Source organism: Pinus tabuliformis, chromosome 7, assembly GCF_031772625.1.
Source record: "Pinus tabuliformis cultivar Carrire ecotype Pingquan chromosome 7, CPIR1, whole genome shotgun sequence".
In the NCBI taxonomy this organism is placed as follows: Eukaryota; Viridiplantae; Streptophyta; class Pinopsida; order Pinales; family Pinaceae; genus Pinus; species Pinus tabuliformis.
Window position 1 is genome coordinate 1,822,311,533 of NC_142293.1, and position 20,607 is coordinate 1,822,332,139.

General features: G+C 36.6%; 1 pseudogene; it reads right to left on the reverse strand.

The window, feature by feature from the left end:
* Positions 1–20,607, reverse strand: part of LOC149255670 (homeobox-leucine zipper protein HDG1-like) — a 63,269-nt pseudogene that overhangs the window by 24,899 nt on the left and 17,763 nt on the right.

Sequence of the window (20,607 nt, forward strand, 5' to 3'; positions counted from 1 at the left end):
CCAGGAGAAGCTGGAAAACGAGAGAGAGTTGTAGCTCTCTGCAGGTTGCAGCCTGCATACTGGTAAAAGGACTGCACCAGTACATTTGTAAAAAGAAGTTTCTAATTAAAGAAAAGATAGAGACGAATTTTAGCAGGTGGTTTTCACCCACATTGGGTTTCCACCTTATATCTTGTGTTCTTATGCGCGATTGTCTTTCTGCTCTGCTTTACTGTTTCTGGTTACTGGTTATTTGCTTCTGAATCACAGATTAATAACTGACATCTGAAAGATAAATCAAATTATAAGTCTGCTTTGTATACACGGGTTTCTTTATCTATAGTTGCGTATATACGCGATTTTTATTAAGAGAAGTAGCGTATATCATCTGGAATTTGAAAAGGAAATATTTGACTTGATAATACTGATTCACCCCTCCCCCTCTCAGTATTATTTCCAACAATTGGTATCAGAGCAGGTCCTTCTAAAGAAGCTTGATCGCTTGAAGGAAGATCCTTCATCGTGAGAAACTACGAGAGGGAAGCATCAATCAAGCCATCGGTGTTTGATGGGACAAAGTTCGTATATTGGAAGGTAAGAGTTACTGCCTATCTTCAATCGTTGGGTACAGAAGTCTGGGATATCATAGATACAGGATATACTTTTCCACCAGCAACTCCTACAGATCCGGCTGAGAAGAAGAAATATGAAACAAATGCAAAGGCGGTCAATACTCTATTGGGATGTCTATCTCAATCAGAATTCGTGAAAGTTATGCAGTTAAAATCAGCAAAATAAATATGGGACAAGATTGTCCTAAGCTATGAAGGAGATGATCAGGTAAAACGAGCAAAACTTCAAACCCTCAGGATTCAGTATAAAAATCTCAAGATGTATAATGATGAAAGTGTGGCTGACTATTTTCTTTGTGTTGATGAGATTGTTAATTGTATGAAAAATTTGGGTGAAGAAATAAAAGAGGCTGTTGTGGTTGAAAAAGTTCTAAGATCTTTGTCCCCTAGGTTTGAATCTAAATTTTCTGCAATAGAAGAAAAGGAGAATCTACAAAGCCTTAAAATGTCACAGTTGCACGGTATTCTAACTGCTTATGAAATGAGGAAAGGAGGACCATCAGACAGGAGAAAAGTTGCCTTCAAGGCTTCAGGCAAAGGCGAGTACTATGAGTCAGGACGCGTGTCAGAAGAAGAAGAAGAATCAAATTTTGTCAGAAATCTTCAACGGGGTACTGGACGATTCCGAGGTAAGTTACCTTTCAAATGCTTTGCTTGTGGAAGAGTCGGTCACTATGCTGCCAAATGTCCTCACAAGGATAAGATTGACAAAGGGAAGGAACCTGTTAGATGGAACAAGAAACATAATGCAAATAAGAAAAGCTATTACACTCATGAAGATAGTGATGGACTTTCAAATAGTGACGAAGATGAACGAGGTAATAAATATAAACTTTTAATGGCTTTTGAAGATGATGACTACATGGATGCTATAGATGTAGAAGGTTTTTCTGAAGAGATGACTAATCTCAAAATCTGCTTAGAAGAGAAAAGTGCAATTATTGAGTCTCTACAATATCAACTGGCTGAAAGGGAAAAACATCTTGAAAAATTGGAATGTGAAATTGTTTGTCTTAGACAGGAGATTGAGAAAACAAAAGATATTAATCTTAAATTTGTTAAAGTATCTGAAACTCTGGATGAGATTATCAATGTGCAGCGTTCTCCACTAATCAAGACAGGTCTGGGATATAATGGAGAAACATCTCAAGCTTCTACCTCCAAAAGTTATCTTGATGCAGCAAAGAAGAGCGAGCAAAGGCCTAATAGAAATCATCAGGTAAATCAGGGACAGTTTACCTCAAGAATGAATAAAGACTATCAAGAAAATCGGGGACAAGCTATCTTAAGGACAAAGAGAAACTACAATCAGCCACAGGTAAAATCTTCCCAATTTGCCTCAAGAATGGATGTCAGTAGAAACTACAATCGATTGGATGATAGATTTGACAATCGCAGGAGTTTCTTCAATGGCCAATGTTTCTCTTGCCATAATTTTGGTCACAGAGCAGCTCAATGTGTTGCCTATAAGACAATCATGACTAGAGAAGCTCAAAAACAAAGGAATATGAATGGAATCACGAAAAGGACTTAGAACAACTTTTCGGCCCTTGAAAATGAAGTTGAATGTTCTATTTGTAATAACTTTGGTCATGAAGATTCTGAATGCAGGAGCAGGTTTTGGAAGACAACTCAGAAGGAACATACCTCAAGTGCCAGAACATGGAGAATGAAGGAACCACAACCAGAAAGATGTGGGATAGCCTTCTATGCAGAAGGACAGGAAAATATATGGTATATCGACAGTGGTTGTTCAAAGCATATGACAGGGGATAAAGAAAAACTTGAATCATATACTGCAGTAGAAAAGGGGAAGAAGGTGTCTTTTGGAAATGATACCCCTGCAGCGATAAAAGGAAAAGGCACTGCTCAGTTGAAAGAGCAGGTCAAAGCTGGAAATGTTTTGTATGTTGATGGCTTGAAGCATAATCTACTAAGTGTTAGTCAGATGTGCGATCAAGGAACGAGGTAATATTTCGATCAAATGGATGTAGTGTTCGTGATCTTGATACAGGAGAAACAGTGATCAAAGGCAGAAGAACTCCAAATAATCTATACATATTTGAAGAAGGACAACAACAATGCTATTTAAGCAAGGATGATGAACACTAGTTATGGCACCAGAGGTTGGGGTATCTAAGCTTTTCACAAATAAGGAAAGCATGCAAATACCAGGAAGTTCGTGGTCTTCCAGATATCAAAATTCCAGACAACACCATATGCAAATCATGTCAGTTTGGTAAGCAAACTAGAACTAACTTTCCTGAGAAGGAAGGATCAGCTAGCAGGCCTCTTGAGCTAGTCCATACAGATGTATGTGGTCCATTTAGGACAAGGTCACCTCGAGGAGAAGAATACCTTATACTATTCATTGACGACTTCTCCAGGTTTGTTTGGTTAGGACTTATGAAGCACAAAGACGAAGCATTCGAAAAATTCAAATCCTTCAAAGCCTTGGCTGAAAATGAATCAGATTACAAAATTAAGTGCCTCAGGTCCGACAGAGGTGGGGAATTTACCTCAAATGAATTCTTGGATTTCTGTGAAGAACATGGAATAATAAGGGAATTCTCTACAGCTAGGACTCCTCAGCAAAATGGAGTGGCGGAAAGGATGAACAGAACAGTCCAACAAATGGCTCGTGCTATGCTTGATGAGTCTGGAACTCCTGCAACCTTCTGGGGTGAAGCTGCATACGCAGCGGTTGTTATTCTCAACAAAACAAATGTTCGAGTGAACAGCACTCAAACTCCTCATGAGCTCTGGTATGGTGAAACTCCTTCGGTAAAGCATTTCAAAATTTTTGGGAGCAAATGCTATATTAAGAATACTGATGAGCAGCTTGGCAAACTTGAACCTAGAGTAGATGAAGGCATTCTCCTTGGTTATTCTCCCTACAACAAAGCATATAAGTGTTACAATAAAAGGCTTGGAAGAATTGTTGACAGCATTGATGTAAAGGTTGATGAAAAAGGATACATCCCTAGGGAAGTGAATCATGAAAATATCAATGAGGATGAAGACTACTCTCTAAATTAGACAAATGATGAAGAAGAACCCCAAGAGGCACCAGAGGAACAGATAAGGATAGAAGAAAAGACTCCATCCAGGTACGTTCAGAAGAATCATCCAGAATCTCAAATTTTGGGGCAGAAAGAAGCAGGTATATAAACAAGAAGAACAATAGCAGAAGCTTCAAGCTATTTGGCATTGCTCTCTTCCACTGAACCGCAAAATGTAAAAGAAGCATGCAAAGATGAGTGTTGGGTTAAGGCAATGGATGAAGAACTTGAGCAGATCGAAAAGAATAACACTTGGGAGTTGGTTCCTAGACCAAAAGACAAAAATGTCATAGGAACAAAATGGATCTTCAAAAATAAGTTGAATGAAAATGGGGAAGTGATTAGAAACAAGGCCAGACTTGTTTGCAAAGGGTATGCTCAACAGGAAGGAATAGACTTTGAAGAAACTTTTGCTCCCGTTGCTAGACTTGAGGCCATCAGAATGTTCCTTGCTCTCTAGCTTCCAGAAGTTCAAAGTATTTCAAATGGACGTAAAATCAACCTTTCTGAATGGAGACTTAGAAGAAGAAGTGTACATAGAGCAACCAGATGGCTTTATCCTTGGGAATGATCCAAATCTTGTATGCAGACTTAAAAAGGCTCTCTATGGGTTTAAACAAGCTCCAAGGGCTTGGTACTATCGTTTGGATAAATATCTTCGTCAACAAGGTTTTTCAAAAGGATCAGCAGATAGCAATCTCTATATAAAAATTGAAAATAACAAATTGCTAATACTTGTTGTGTATGTAGATGATATTATCTTTGGAAGCAATGAAGAAGCTATGAGTCAAAGCTTTGCCTTGGTGATGCAGAAAGAATTCGAAATGTCCTTGCTTGGAGAACTGACATACTTTCTTGGATTGCAAATCCAACAAAATGAAGGCGGTATCTTCTTGTCTCAAACCAAGTACCTCAAGCAGATTCTGAAGAAGTATGGCATGGAAGATTCAAAACCAGTATGTACCCCCATGGTTATAGGATGCAGCCTCAGTGAAAATGATGAATCGGCAGCAGTGCATCAACCAACCTATAGATCTATGATTGGAAGTCTTCTTTATTTGACAGGTACCCGACCAGACATCATGCATGCAGTGGGAATAGTTGGAAGATTTCAGGCAAATCCAAAGGAAACTCATCTTCAAGCAGTCAAGAGAATCTTCAAGTACCTTCAAGGAACTCAAAACTATGGCTTATGGTACCCTAGAGATACAGATCTCACACTTCATGCTTACACAGATGCAGATTGGGCCGGAAGCATGGATGATAGGAAGAGCACAAGTGGTGGTGCATTCTTTATGGGTTCCAGATTAGTATCTTGGTTCAGCAAGAAACAGAGTTCGATTGCTTTATCTACAGCTGAAGCGGAATATGTGGCTGCTGCATCTTGTTGCACTCAACTTCTTTGGATGATGCAAACCTTGCAGGATTTTCAAATCACATGTACTCCACCTGTCTCTATCTTATGTGATAATACAAGTGCAATAAGCATTTCAAAGAATCCTGTCATGCATTCAAAGACCAAGCACATACCTATCAAATATCACTTTCTTCGAGAACAAGTGCTTGAGCAAAATGTCAAGTTGGAGTATGCTCCTTCTAAGGAACAAATTGCCGGTATACTCACCAAACCACTGCCCAGGGAAACTTTTGAATATCTTAGACAGAAGCTGGGAGTAGTTGATGCTTCATCCTACTGTTGAAGCTTGTCTGTATCAAAGAAAATTTGGTGTACACGAGTTGGATGAGGGGAATCCGCGTACATACGCCGATTTATGCAGGTGCAGTCGCGTATCTGGAGAAAATCAGCAAGGACAGACTCTGGTTGAAGAGAGTCTGATATGGGTCTGTCAGAGACCATCAGGCACGGGTTCAGGGGGAGTAGATAATCTTCTAATAATGCATTGTTGGCATTACCTTAGAAGCTCTTGGTTCTAGTACTCAAGCTGTTTTTGGTTCAGGTGGATCAGCTGCAGAAAGGAGATCAGAAGGAGAACATGGTTGCTGATATATACAGTGATTGTTAGAAGCTACTGATAGTAGTTATTGGTCATTTGCATAAGTCTTGATATTTCGTCTCTATGTCATGTATATTATTTTATCAAGGTCATGTAACGGCCTATTTTGGTTTCCCCACTATGCCTGGGATGATTGATGTGATTGGTTGTCATATGTAAAATTCTGATGTATCCCCACTTGGTTGGGTGGATGATCCCCACTTGGTTGGGTGATGGTTGTATGTATTGAGTCTTTTGGTGATAGGAAGGTCTTTTATGATGTATATGGTTCTTCTTGAAGAACATCTTTTTGCAGATCTTGCCTACAGTCAGGGGGAGCATGTTCAGCACAGTAGAGCAGAGATATCAGCATGTACTCAGGGGGAGCATAGCCCTTTGCCCTTGATGACAAAGGGGGAGAATGACTTTGAGGATCGTGGGGTTGCCATCAAGTCCAAAGGGGGAGATTGTTGGCATTTTGGCACAGGTGTGGCCCTATGGTACAAGTGTTGTCCTTGATGGCAACTCACTTTGGTGTCAGACCTCAGTTCAGGCGCTCAGAATGAAGGAAATCCTGTATACGCAGGTTCACCTTCCGAAGACGCGTATACACGCGAGTTATACGTTCAGAAGTCGCGTATGCATATACACGCACTTTTATGCACAGAAAAGCGCGTACATGGTGGGAAACTTATTTTTGGTCCATGGTTGTTAGTCCTTGGAATTTGAACCTATGGTTTTGGACCAAGGTATCTCGTCAGAAGTGTTGACCCCAGGTTTTGGGCCCTTGGTATTGGTTTATTATGGTTTTGGACCGTGGTATTGTGGAAGGACTAAAACTATAAAAGAGGAAGGAGATCATGTGACAAGGATCATCTGAATTATTATGGAATATCTGATAATGTACGAGATCTGAAATATTGGTGATTAGCATTGTGGAGCAGATCTGGATCTGAATGAAGGAGGAACCTTAGCGAAAAGAAGGATAAGTTCTATTGATGGGTCGTAATCTCTTGGCTTGAATGATAATATCTTTGCATGATTTTGATCTGTTATATCTGGCACATGCGTGATCTATAAATCTGATAATCTGGGTTAATCAGTACCTGAATACTTGAAAGAGTGAATTATGTTTGTAGATCTATACGCAGGTTCAGTTCAGCTAAGGCGCGTATATACGCAGGTTCAGTGAAGGAAAACAGTGTATACGCAGGTTGTTCCATATGCAGAAGCGTATGCACGTAGGTTTCAGGCCATTAAAGTAGCGTATACATTTTGAGTTGTGTTTTTGCTGCTTCTGTTTATTGCTGCAGCGTTTTGGGTTCAGTTTTGGTGTGTGGTACTGTTACTGTGATATGGGTACAGTCGTAAGAGAGGTGTTTATGTTGATTTAGTTTTGGTGAAAAGGTGATTGGTTGATGCAGAAATTCTTGATGGTTGATTGATGTTATTTGTGGATCCAGTCTGAAAATTTATGAAACGTGGTCCGTGAAAGAAAGAGAAGGTTGTAGCCTTCTGTAGGCCAGCACCTACGTACTAGTATCTTGGCTAATGCAAGAGCTAAGGGGGTTGTAGCTCCCTTCCAGGAGAAGCTGGAAAACGAGAGAGAGTTGTAGCTCTCTGCAGGTTGCAGCCTGCATACTGGTAAAAGGACTGCACCAATACATTTGTAAAAAGAAGTTTCTAATTAAAGAAAAGATAGAGACGAATTGCAGCAGGTGGTTTTCACCCACATTGGGTTTCCACCTTATATATTGTGTTCTTGTGTGCGATTGTCTTTCTGCTCTGCTTTACTGTTTCTGGTTACTGGTTATTTGCTTCTGAATCACAGATTAATAACTAACATCTGAAAGATAAATCAAATTATAAGTCTGCTTTGTATACGTGGGTTTCTTTATCTATAGTTGCGTATATACACAGTTTTTATTAAGAGAAGTAGCGTATATCATCTGGAATTGGAAAAGGAAATATTTGACTTGATAATACTTATTCACCCCCCCCCCCCTCTCAGTATTATTTCCAACAACAAAGGCATGTGGGTTCTCAAGGAGGCTAGGTGGACATCATTAATGATGGAATAAGCACCTCCTTGGCCTATCCTTCTTTTAGTTTACATCAATCCTTACTAAATTTTGAGAAATTGAGGGGAAACTTCACCATAGATTAGGCATATAAATTAAAATCAACCAAGATCATTTGAATTGCACATAGTTTAATCTTGCATTCATTCATCTAACATTGCTTCATATTGCATTTTTTTATTTGTGAGCATCTCATTTTACTTATTTCATTATGTTACTTGCTCATTGTCCTTTGATATTGTTCTATCCTTTTTAGCATCTTGCAAGTTCTATCATGTTGCTCATATTCCAATATTGTGCTATCATCTTGTACTAACCTAGTCTTGCAACATTGCGTATCATGTAACTTGAAGTTTCAATTTCTTATTTTGCAAGTATTGTATCTCTATTTGAGCATCGTTTATAAGGCACTGGTCTCTTACATTTTATCTTATTGAATGCCACATTGACTTAATTGAAACTATATTTTGATATTTGCATTGCTCATTAATCATAATACTTGCTAATTAATCCTTAATTCAAGTTATATTGATGGTAATTTCCTTACCTTGTATCTCCTAGAATTTGTTTCTTCAACAAGCTTTCCTTTAATAGTCATCCTTAGGGACCACCCCCCTTAGCTTGCTTAGGAGAGAGCTTAAACAAAGAGAGTTGGGAATAGATGAAAACCCCTTATCTGAGTGTTGTGCCTTACAGAATATAGCTTGTGGGGTTGAAATTTTTTCCTGTTCTTAGGTGTACATCTTAGGTGACAACACGACCCATGTGGGCATTTCATCATTCTATTTTATTCCATGATCTACACAACTAACTTCCTTTTAAGGCTATTTTTATTGGGAGTGAAAAAACTAAAAAGTAGATTGAGCAGTTACTTGAAGAATGTAAGATTTTCCCCAACTCTTCTCCTCATACAAATTATAGAGAATTATTCAAAATTGGGAAACTAGAAGAAGCCTTGAATATCTTTGGCAGAATGATTGAAGTTGGCTTTAAACCAAATTTTATTGCTTATAATAAATGGTTTTGGGTTTTATGCAAAAAGGAGAAATTGGACGAAGCTCAAAAGCTCGTCCAAGCTATGGTGGAAAGAGGTAAAAAGGCTGATGTTGTGACATATGATGTATTAATAGAGGGGTTTGGCAATGAAGGGAGAGTTGAGGAGGCCAAAAATCTTTTTCTTGAGTTTTTGTGAAAGGGTTGTCCAACTGAGGATTCTCGAGACAAGACTTGGAGGGAAACCACAAGAAACAAAAGTTCCTATTATGAATTTTTGTTTGATTTTGGTTTTGTTCACAGGTTCCCTTGCATGCTTGTTAGATCTATGTATTTGTCATGCATTTTATAGGTTACGATCTTTCAACTTGCAAAGGCCATAGAGATGTATTTTATAAAATATAGTCCTTTGCTAAAATTAACATTTTGTATCCCTTTGTTAGAATTTTGTTTGCAATCACATACGTTTTAATTGTGGTTATGGGTTTTCCTACAACAATTACAAACACTTTGGAAAACTTGAATTACACAATGGAACCTCACTATATCAAATGTGTAAAACCAAATAGTGTCCTCAGAACAGGGGTTTTTAAGAATTTCAATGCCTTACAACAACTACGTTGTGGTGCAAGTAAATTTTGGCACTTTTTGCTTTAGCTTAAGCTCAAATACATAGTATACATTAAAGGAAGATATATGACCAACATCTTCTTGTCTATAAACTCTGCATTTTCATATTCTAGGGTGTCCTAGAGACAATTTGGATTAGTTGTGATGGATATACCACTAAACGAGCATTTGATGAATTCCTAAATTGTTTTGGCATTCTTTCCCTGGAAGTTTGGAGGGGTAGATTTTTGCATGCCATGTGCTTCCAAGTTAACAAAGTTCCTTCTCATAAAGTTCGATGTTGTGTTTGAAAAATGATAAACATTTTAGGCTTCACCCTTTGTTGTTATACCTTTTTAATTGGCTGCAACTATGATGAAAAAATTGTGTGACAAGGTTATCAAGTTTGTACAAGGTTTTCCTAAGAGCTAGACAGATGGGTGAGTTAGATGCTTAAAGAATTGAAATATTGGGACAGGCAGTGAGACTCATCTAGTGCCAAGTTCACACACATCTAGCTAAGAGAGAATTTTTTTCGTACACAATGATGTAATTCATTTCCAAGATTTATGGAGAGGTATTTTGTTCTTGCCTATTTCAAAACCTTTGATCTTTGAGCTTCTATGGTTTGAAATGGGTTGCTTGTTCCTTTTTGCCAATATCTTTGTCTATTGTTTATTATATTTTTATCTATCTTCAATTATCAATTTTGCATGAATCAATATAAGTTCATTTGTTTCTCATCCATTAAATTTGTCGGCAAGCTTGCACTTAAGCTTTATGAAGACATGAAGAGGGAGGTTGCTGCAATATAAATACAAAAAGAAATTATGTGGGCATCAAGCTAGGAGAACCCATTTTAAACATCGATTGTCGGTTATTATTGTCCATACATGATTTTGAGCAATGACTTCTCGTAATGAATATTCATTTTGACAATAAAGTAAAGGTGAAATTATTATCCAGGTATGTCATTCTCCTGTAGTAATTAGATGCAAAAAATTGTTAATTGATGGCTATTATTTTGAAAATTGAAATACAATTCATTTTACTTGAGAACACAATATGAGCTGTATTAATATATGGAGAAAGTTGTCTATGGCATTTCGAATGAAGGAGACAAAAGCTTGACTTTTCTAATTTATGTTTTGTTTCTTGTTAGCTTTGAAAATAGGTTCTATGTGGCAAGGATAGAGTTGGAGGAATGATGAGATTACAAAATGTTAGAGAGATTGTTTTCCTTTTATCACTCAGACTTAATATTTGGATAATTGAAAGATTAATGTCTTTTTGAAGCTAAATGGTGTACATAGAAAGCTCATGCATCTTATAAGAAGAAGAAGCAAGCAACACTTGATTTACAGTGTGTTTGGAGATCAAGGATTGCAAGAAAGGAGCTTAAAAAACTTAAGATGTTGAGCTTCTTATCACATCCTTTTCTATCTTATCTCCTTTAAAAAATTGTATGTGAAGATTCATCCTATTTTGAATTTTCAAACATAAATATTGCTATTTTTGAGCAAATGCTTCAATTATTATCATAAACATATTTATTTTTTATTGTATATATAAGTGTCTTGTTATCTGATAAGAAGAGACAAGTTGCATTATCAATTGATTTTGGTATTAAGGTTATGTTTATCTCGATTCATCCACACAATGTCATGCTTTGGGACAATTTCCTTTCACATGCTTCTACAGTAGGTCAAGGTAATGAATTTTTTCTTTTAACTAAGAGATTCTCTTCTTGCAAACTACTAGGGAAACTAGGGCATTAAAGGAAGTAAAGAACAAATTGGAGAAATATATTAAAGAGATGACATGGCAACTAGGTGAGGGTAATATTTCTTCTTTACTTTTGTTAGCTTTTTTGGTTAGATTTCTCAGTTTCTCACAAGATCAAAGTTGTTTGGGTCAGGTTGAGAAGTTTTTATGGGGCTTAGATGTATGCATTATGTGGTACTCTTTGGCCCAAGTTTTATTGCTTTCCCGGGATTCTATGTAAAAGAAAATTTAATCCATATGAAGATTTATGAATTAAATAAAAGTGGTAAGTTATGATATTTTCTTATATATCTATCTTAGCTTAAATTTCTACTAAAAGTTTCTTGCCTGTGGTGATAGTTATTTGAAGACACTTTAAATTTACTCTCTAATGATTGTGTCTAGGGATTCCGATCATCTCAATCTAGCTAGGGTATTTTCGGTGGGATGGATGATGAGTAGGTCAAGGTCAACAAACATTTCAGTTTGGTTGCTGCAAGAGCATATTTGTATGAACATATCCTTTTATTTTTCCCATTTGGTAAGTCTAGTTTTTTGTGATATAGTAAGGCAAATTAGGGTTTTATTTCTAGCTAGGGTTATGTTATCAAACAACATTAAACATAAATAATAGAATTATTTTATGAAAAAAATGAATATGAAATCTAATAATAAATATAATCCTTTGAATGAAAATAACATTGCTCTAGGGCTTACTGCTCATGTGTTGAGAATATATTCAACCAACAATATACATTGCTCATCATATTAAATGGTTGTTATATAAATGATTTTGGATTTAAAATATCATCAATAAAATTGTTTAATTGTTACCATCTATATTAATAATATATATTAAATAATATTTATAACTTTTTCATTTTAACATGTTATTGTGATTATTTATACAAATTATTTTAATATTTATTAGTAATTTCTCAATATTTTATTGTTTATTAGTAATTATTAATATTTAATAATAATAATAATTAATATCACCTATTTTATTATATTATTTTACTTATACTAATCTTTTATATATATAAAACTAACTCTGGTTAATATAATATTCTTTTTAAATTAAATAATTGAGTGAACATATGTTTCATTAACAATCCTAAAGCCATAAATAATCGTGGAAACCAGAATTTTTCGGGATTATAAAGCCTCCTCCATCAACGACTAAATCTAGCAGTGGTCTATAATGAGACTTTTTGGAAGCCTTTTCGGTAGGTTTTTCCGGTAAAAATCCGGCAGCAATTTATTGGAATGGCAAGTTTGATAGCTATTTTCTGCACAATCAAAGCGTCCCAGGGTTTTTCAGGGTGCTGAATCCAAATATGCAGTTAAAAAACCATTTTAACTGCAACAAATCAAGATTTAACCTCAATTTCTTCCACCAGATTCCGTCACCAGAATCTCCAAAAAATCGCATTATAGACAACTCCCTAAATCTACGGCAAAGGATTGTCAAATTCATAAAACTTTTTACTTTAATTTACACACTTCTCAAATTCGGAAATTTTATTTTAAACCGAACATTAGGAAACCAGTATCTCACCTTCCACATCACAAAACATCCCATCTTCCACCTTCCATGTTCCACACCTGGCAGATCCCGTATCCCAGGGCAATTAACATATTCAAGCTTTGTAAGCTGCCCCAACCCTTCTATTGTCTCGATCTTTGCACATCCATCAACACGCAACTCCTCCAATGATATCAAGGCTTCAGCACCTGAGATCTCCTCTATGTTTTCACACCCAATAAAGCAGAGAACTCTAAGGTATCGCAGACCACAGAGACTTCCAATTTTCCTTAATTCCTTACAATTACGTAAGAAAAGAATTTCAAGGTGAGGGCAAAAACCTTGAATATTTGGGCACATAGCTCCATGAAACATGCATTTGTCCAATGTATTCAACTCTGTTTCTGCTTCTCCTTCAACCCTTCTAAATGGAAGCTCGCACAGTGGACACTCACTCACGCGTAACACTATGAGATTGTTCATCATTTTCTGAGGTAAGTATTCTATCCCACATCTACATATGTGCAAGATGGTCAACTGAGTCAACAGTCCAAAGGAATCGGGCAAGCATTTCAACCCCGGGCAATCCTTTATGCTCAAAATTGTCAACTGAGTCAACAGTCCAAAGGAATCGGGCAAGCATTTCAACCCCGGGCAATCCTCTATCCTCAAATATGTCAACTGAGTCAACGGTCCAAAAGAATCGGGCAAGCATTTCACCGTTCCAGACACATCCAACTGTACCAAGAACCGTTGATGTGCCACTTGGGGAGGCAATTTCCTCACATTGCTACAACCTTTAAGATCTAACTTTTTCAAGGTGCTAATATTTCCAGCGGACCCCCCCTGACCGCTGGGTCTGCTCTTGCTAAAATCATAGGATCTTAGCATACCCGACTTGCAGGTGGTTGGTTATGCTCTTGGTGTTATAGTGGCAGCAATGAGGTTTGATCCTGGGTCTCCCGTGGATTAAACTTGATAGTTACCGATTCACCATGTGGTTAAAAAAAAAATATATATTTCCAAATGCTTCGTTGGAGATGGTCAAATTTGAGCAACCTCTCAATAATAGGTATTGCAGTCCAGCAAGGTTCCCAAAAGAACTTGGAAGCATCTGCAAACTGGAAGCATTTTTCAAATCTATTTTCTGGAGGTTTGCTAGATTTCCCAGTGAATCAGGAAGTGAGATCATTTCTGTACAGTTTCTTAACACGATCATGAAATGACAAGGCCAATAATTAAATATTCCACCCCTGAAATTTCGTACATCTAACGCTGCGCAGTGTAAAGGCCACATCTAAAGGATTTATGGGCCCCCGTATATTGACCGACATTGTCAAAGTCAATTTCCTGGAAATTATGTCCAGAGTTTTCCAGTGGTAGGAAATTTTGTGGAAATATGTCCAGAGGTTTCCAGCACCAGGAAATTTCCTGGAAATTGTGTCCACAGATCTGAATACAAGGATTAATCAACCTTCCAGTGCCAGGAAATTTCTTGGAAATTGTGTCCACAAGTCTGAATACAAGGATTAATCAATCTTCTAGTGCCAGGAAATTTCTTGGAAATTGTGTCCACAGGTATGAATACAAGGATTAATCAACCTTCCAGTCCAAGGAAATTTCATGGAAATTATAGAAATAGTCTATAACGCGATTTTTTGAAAGTCTTTTTGGCGGGTTTTTCCGGTCGAAATCCGGCAGGAATTTATTGGAATCGCAAGTTTGATAGCTAGTTTCTGCACAATGAAAGCGTCCCAGGGGTTTTCGAGGGTGCTGAATCCAAATATGCAGTTAAAAAACCATTTTAACTGCAACAAATCAAGATTTAACCTCAATTTCTTCCGCCGGATTCCGTCACCGGAATCTCCAAAAAATCGCATTATAGACAACTCCGAAATTATATCCACAGGTCTGAATACAAGGATTAATCAACCTTCCAGTGCCAGTTTCCAGTGCCAGGAAATTTCTTGGAAATTGTGTCCACAGGTCTGAATACAAGGAATAGTCCACCTTCTTTGCACAATGCTGAAAAAGGAAGAGTGCTCAGGAATTTCCATCCCTTGGGGCCCTCGTGGTGAACTAACAAAGTGGAGAAAGAGTTCAAACGCATATTGGACTCTCTTTATTTGGAAAGGTTTTTAAAATAATTATTATATTATTTAGTTTTCATCACTGGTGCTGCTTATGAGTTGTCTTTATCATATCCAAAAATTAATTAAAAGAAATAGGCGTTGTCCACTCTGGAATATTCGCCTCAGCAAAAACAATAGATTCCAATTTCCACCACATGCGCACCACAGAGACCAACAACCATCGACCGTGATTAGTTCTGAGAGCCGTCCAGGTTAACGGAGTGACTGTAGGTGGGCGCCTACAGTGACGTACATAAGGCTAAATGCTAAATGTTATTTAATGTTTTGTAGTACCAAAAAGTTTTCAATTTGATAAGACAAGAAAAATTTAGAATGCTTGGAACTTTGGCCATGATAGCAAAGTCATGACTTTATGTGTATTGGCCAACCAATGTAAGAGTCGGTAATCCATCAAACTATGTAATCAAAATTTTGGGTGGGTTCCGGGAGAGCATTTTCATGAAGGTTGTGAGAGATTTGTTTGTTCGGTAGAGGTCATGATTAATTGTTTGTTATGGTAGATGGGTATAACATGCGGCATGTATGTGTTTATTTTAGGTAAGATAATAATATTTGGATGACAAGAAGTTAAAATATTCTTATATTAGGATTTTTAAGGTGTATTGTATCGATTTTTAAGTTTTAAGGTGTATTGTATCTTTAATATAATAGGTTTCTGGGTAGATTTTAGATAGCACTTTGGTAGAGACTAGGTACCAAACAAAGGTCTATTTAAATATAAGTGTTGGCAAGTAATGTTGAGAGAAAGGCTTGTGAATGGTATTTCAGTTGAGGATTTAAGAAAACTCTTAAGGGTATTGTTGCAATGAGAATTAGGTTGAGAAGGTGTTAGGAACAATGAATTGGAGGAATTGAGAAGGTAAATTGAAAAACTAGAGAATAAACAAATTGGAGATGTTGGAGCTATATTAGACATAGAATTAAAGGATGAGATGGAGGACTAACAAAATGTTGATGAAAGTGACTTAATTAATCATTTGATCTTATTTATGAAGGATATACTTAATGCAAGGGTGAAAGCTTTTTGATACGATGACAATATGAAAACATAGACTTTCATATAGGAGAACTCAAGTGATACCATGAGTATGAGAATATCCAAGAGCCCAATAGAGTCTATTTTTCAGTAATGAAGTTGAAAGGGCATGTTGCACTCTAGTGGCATGTTGTGTAGAAAGATAGTTGATAAGTAATAGGAGAAGACAAAAACTTGGAAAAAAATGGTGAGTAATAAGAAGGATAAGTTCTCTCCTAATTATTATCAACAAAGTTTATACAAACAAGCAAAATATTTGAAACAAAAGGAGCCCTGTGTCTCAGAGTATATAAAAGAATTCCTCAAACTATCACTAAAATTACGACTTAAAAGAGTTGGAGTATCAAAGTGTAGAAAAGTATGTGAATGGAATGAAGTTCTATATTCCAGATGAGATAAGTACCCATTATTTCTAAAACATGGATTAAGCATATCAAATTGCTTTAAAGGTAGAGGAAAAATTGAATAAGAAGTCGCAGTGGAATTACAGAGCAAATAATCTTAGAGGCAAAGGAAGAGTGAAGGTTGCAAGAGGACATTCTAGTAAAGCCAATGAACTTGAAGTGTATAGTAGTCAAATTTCCAAGAAAGAAAACCATGTTGGTAAATGTAAAGGGTTTGAAAGAGGCAAGGGTAAGTATGCCATTACTTGCTATAGATGTGGAGTAGAAGGGCACAAGGCATCTAAACTTCCAAACATGCATATGCTAAGAAGAAGGAATGAGGTCGAGATTCATGTCATTTAGGTAGGTGAGGCCTAAGTTATGGGAGGAAATGTTGTAGTACTACAACATGAAGAGGGTGAAAACCTTATGTTTAGAAGGGTGTTGCTCAAGCCTAAAAAGAAGACTGAGAATGAACTTGGATAGAGCAAGAGTTTTTAAAACTAAACGCAAGGTTTATAATAAATGCTACAATTTTATCATATAGGTCAGGAGTACAAAAAATGTGGTGTCCACAAAGGTCATCAATAAGCTAAAATCAAATTGCATCCCTCATCCAATTCCATATCAATTTTCATGGTTATAGAAGGGTCAACAAACTACTATGACATAACAATGTTGGTTGAGTTTTATATTAGAAATTTTAGTGACCAAGTATTAATTGATGTGGTGGAGATGGACACATGTCATGTATTATGAAGAAAATCATGGTTGCTTGATAGGAAGGTTCTTTATGATGGTATGGAAAATACATATGAATTCGACAAGTATTGTTGGGACAGGGTCCCCTGGGTCAGTGTTGGGGTTAAGATAACCCAAGTTTTGGTACAGTTTGTGTAAATAATGTAAAGTCTCTGTGATTTGTGGATGCGGAGCGCGTAGATGAATAGTTGTCAAAGGGGCTTAGCCCCTTGTTTTATGTAAAGTTTGAGTCAGTTTTGAGATTTACCCATGGTCCGTAGACCATGACATTGTATGAGAAAGGTTATAAATAGGTGTGTCTTAGAGATTCTAAGGTAATAATAAGAGGAAGAAGTATGAAAAAGTGATAGCGAAAAGAAGTGGGCAAGATAGGAGAAGAAACACTCTGCAGCTGAGTGTGCAGAGGCCTGGGTAGAGTCCGCAGCTGAGTGTGTGGACCCCTACAGCTGTGTGCGTAGGGTAGTTTTGAGTCTATAACCTTGCATTGAAGATCAATAAAGATAGTTTCGGAAGAATTATTTCATATTTCTGTTAATTCTATATGTTGTTGATGAGTCATGTGTTTTATGGAATATTGATGGAATGTTACGTGATTCTCTTTAATAAATGTTAATGATGTACGCAATGCATGTATAAGTACTTTCGCAAAGACTCTGATGAATTCTCTGATGCATTTATTTATGCTACCTATGGAGATCATACATAAAATAGATGCCATCATCACCAAATTTTTGTGGGTTTCTCACATTAAGATGAGGAAATTTCACCTAGTTCATATGTCAATAATAGCTCGTATGATGGAGGAAAGAGGTTGGGGCATTTTGGATGCAAAAAATTTTAATAGGGATTTTGTAATAACCCCAATTACATTTTCCTTCTTATTGTAAATTAAAAAAACTAAACATGGGTTGAGTCAAAGGGACACTATTTCCAGGGCTATGAAGGATATGTTGTTTGGGATAGATGGCAGGTAAGGCGCTAGGACCTATGTGGCATTCAGCTGATTAGAAAGCAAGAGATTACAAGGCTAACAAAAAAAAATGGAAACAAGGAACTAGGTGGATCAATTTGATTGGCTTACAAGATTTCGGCTAGATTAGACACTAACTAACAGGAGGTTGAGTTTGAAGAATGGATAGTTTACTAAGTGGAGAGGTCGATTTATGGCATGAGGAGAGATGTTATTCCAGAGGTTAAGTTGGCATCACTTGGGGATTCAAGTGAATATTGATTCTTGTACCCACTTGGAGGTAGCGCAGAGGAACCCTAGTTGTTAGGCATCATTTTTGGGATTTCTAGTCCAACTGGAAGCATCATTTTACTGTGGGAGCGGTCCTGATCTCCAGCCCTCGAATATGGCTCGGGGGTGACCATTGCATAAGGAAACTGGTTGCAGTTGTCTATGGTTGGGAGGAGAACCATCGTCCCTAATTCAATGGTTATTTTCATTGAGATAAGTTTTCCTCTCACGTTAGCTTACTCAATTATTCATACCTATTTAAAATAGGGTTGTTGATCAATGTTAATGGAAGGTCCCAAACATGTTGTGTATATTTATGCATTGAACTATATGTATAGAAAATGCAAACTATATTCCATTTTTATATTCTAATAAGTAATGAGTCGCATATATATGTACTATCTAGACTGGAAGGTTTTCTGCACATTTTAGCCATGATGGGTTATTTGTCAAATATAGAAAAACGAGTTAAATTATTTGTGGAAGAGTGACTTGTGTTGATGTGAGGATTTTAAATATCATGTGTTGAAGTAAGAATGGTGCATGTATCTATCCATATTAAGATGGAGTTAAAGATTAAAAAAATGAATCTCAACTCCTTAGGGCTCTATAAGGTGGGCTACTCACAACCTGTGATGGCATACATGCCATGAATCATGGAAAATACTAGAGGCCATACTCATTTATTGGTTTTCTTGTCTTCATATTTTGATATATTCATTATCTATAGAGATTGAATTGGTTTAATTGATATATATATCCCTTAAGATGTAAGGAAGTCCAACAAATCGAATCATTCATTCTTAATAGTGAACCCTGAGGATACCCATATCCTTTGATTCTTATTTCATTGTTGTCTAGCACCAAATCCTGATAGAGAACTATAAGTAAAGCTAGTAAACTGAATAATTCTTATTTAAAAGTAGAGGCTTACACCGTATCATTAATATTTGTGCCATAAGCATTGGCGATGAACACTATATTCACCTACATCCAAGTATTTCCAAAGTGCATTGGCCAAATGCTTAAAAACAATACATCAATAACAATGTGTGGTTTGTGAATGTGAAATTTTCAGCTTCCTATTTGTGTTGGACTATCACTAGTAGCTAGCTTGAGAAATATATAGTTTAAGGATAGGAGAGGAATATCCAATCTTTCTCCAAGAAGTCAATGTATCACAACAACTATTTCTAACCTCAATTTAGCAATTAATCATGTATTATTCTATAGTTTCTACTAGGTTCTTTGTATTAGGCACAAGTTCCCTCACTTGGAGAATTCCATTCTATAGTGCATCACATTATAGGGGAGAATAGTGTATTATCACACCATATGTGCCCATTAAGATACAACGTTATGAAAGGAATCATCACCATCACAAAAATTCGCATAATATATCAGTGTCAGTTACGGACTACAGTCATTGCCACTACATAGCTGGTAGTAGGTTATAATGTACATGATGACTCTACTCACTACATCATAACTCCACGTGCACATAGTGTCTATCCTTAGTGTCTCCAAGCTCCTTCCCCCAATTTACTTGTGTTTCCTGGCCCTTTGCATGCATTTTTCTTTGTAAGTGTGTGATGCTCTGATTTAGAAGTTAGAATACTTTTGTAGGACATCCTTAGGATTTTCTTACTTTGATGAGCATTCTAATTCATTGTAAACTTTCCATCATTGACAGAATGATGCATAATTTTCTTTAGAGAAGCATTGACCTAAGCTTTGAAACCAATGTTAAGGACTCATTCCTATATCAGGAGAATCCAGGACAATGAAAACCCACTATATAGAAATTGTTTTTTTTTGCAATCTTAGTCTACCATTAGGGGATGTAACCTTTATGTATTTCCTTTGTTCCCAAACTGAGTCTCTCACTGTTAGGGAATGAATATTGACTCATTACAAATCAACTTAGAGAGTTCTAATTTATATGGTTAGGGCGACTTATAGCCATCTCTACTTCAAAAGTTGCAATAGCTTGCTGGTCACTCTACATTGAAAGCCCACAAGCACGTGATGCCTATCTTTAGAATTTCCAAGTCTCCCTTAAAGATAAGAAAACATGAAATTTTTTAGGGTACTTTCTTCTCCCTAGTTGTAATTTTACTATTACTCATGCAACCCTTATGCCTCCCCAGAAGCATATATACACAAATTTAAGAGTTTGCATAAAAGGCATGTATTTACAAGATTCAAATTCTTACCTAATGGAAAGATTGATGTGCTCAGAATGAGCCATTTACTTCTTACGACATAAAGGCTTCTAGCCAATTTCCCCATTTGACATTGTAGTACTTAATTTCCACCAATGGACCATTGATGGTTTATAAAACATATCAACTTTTAGAAAATTGTGATTTCTTAAGCTTTGAACTAGTA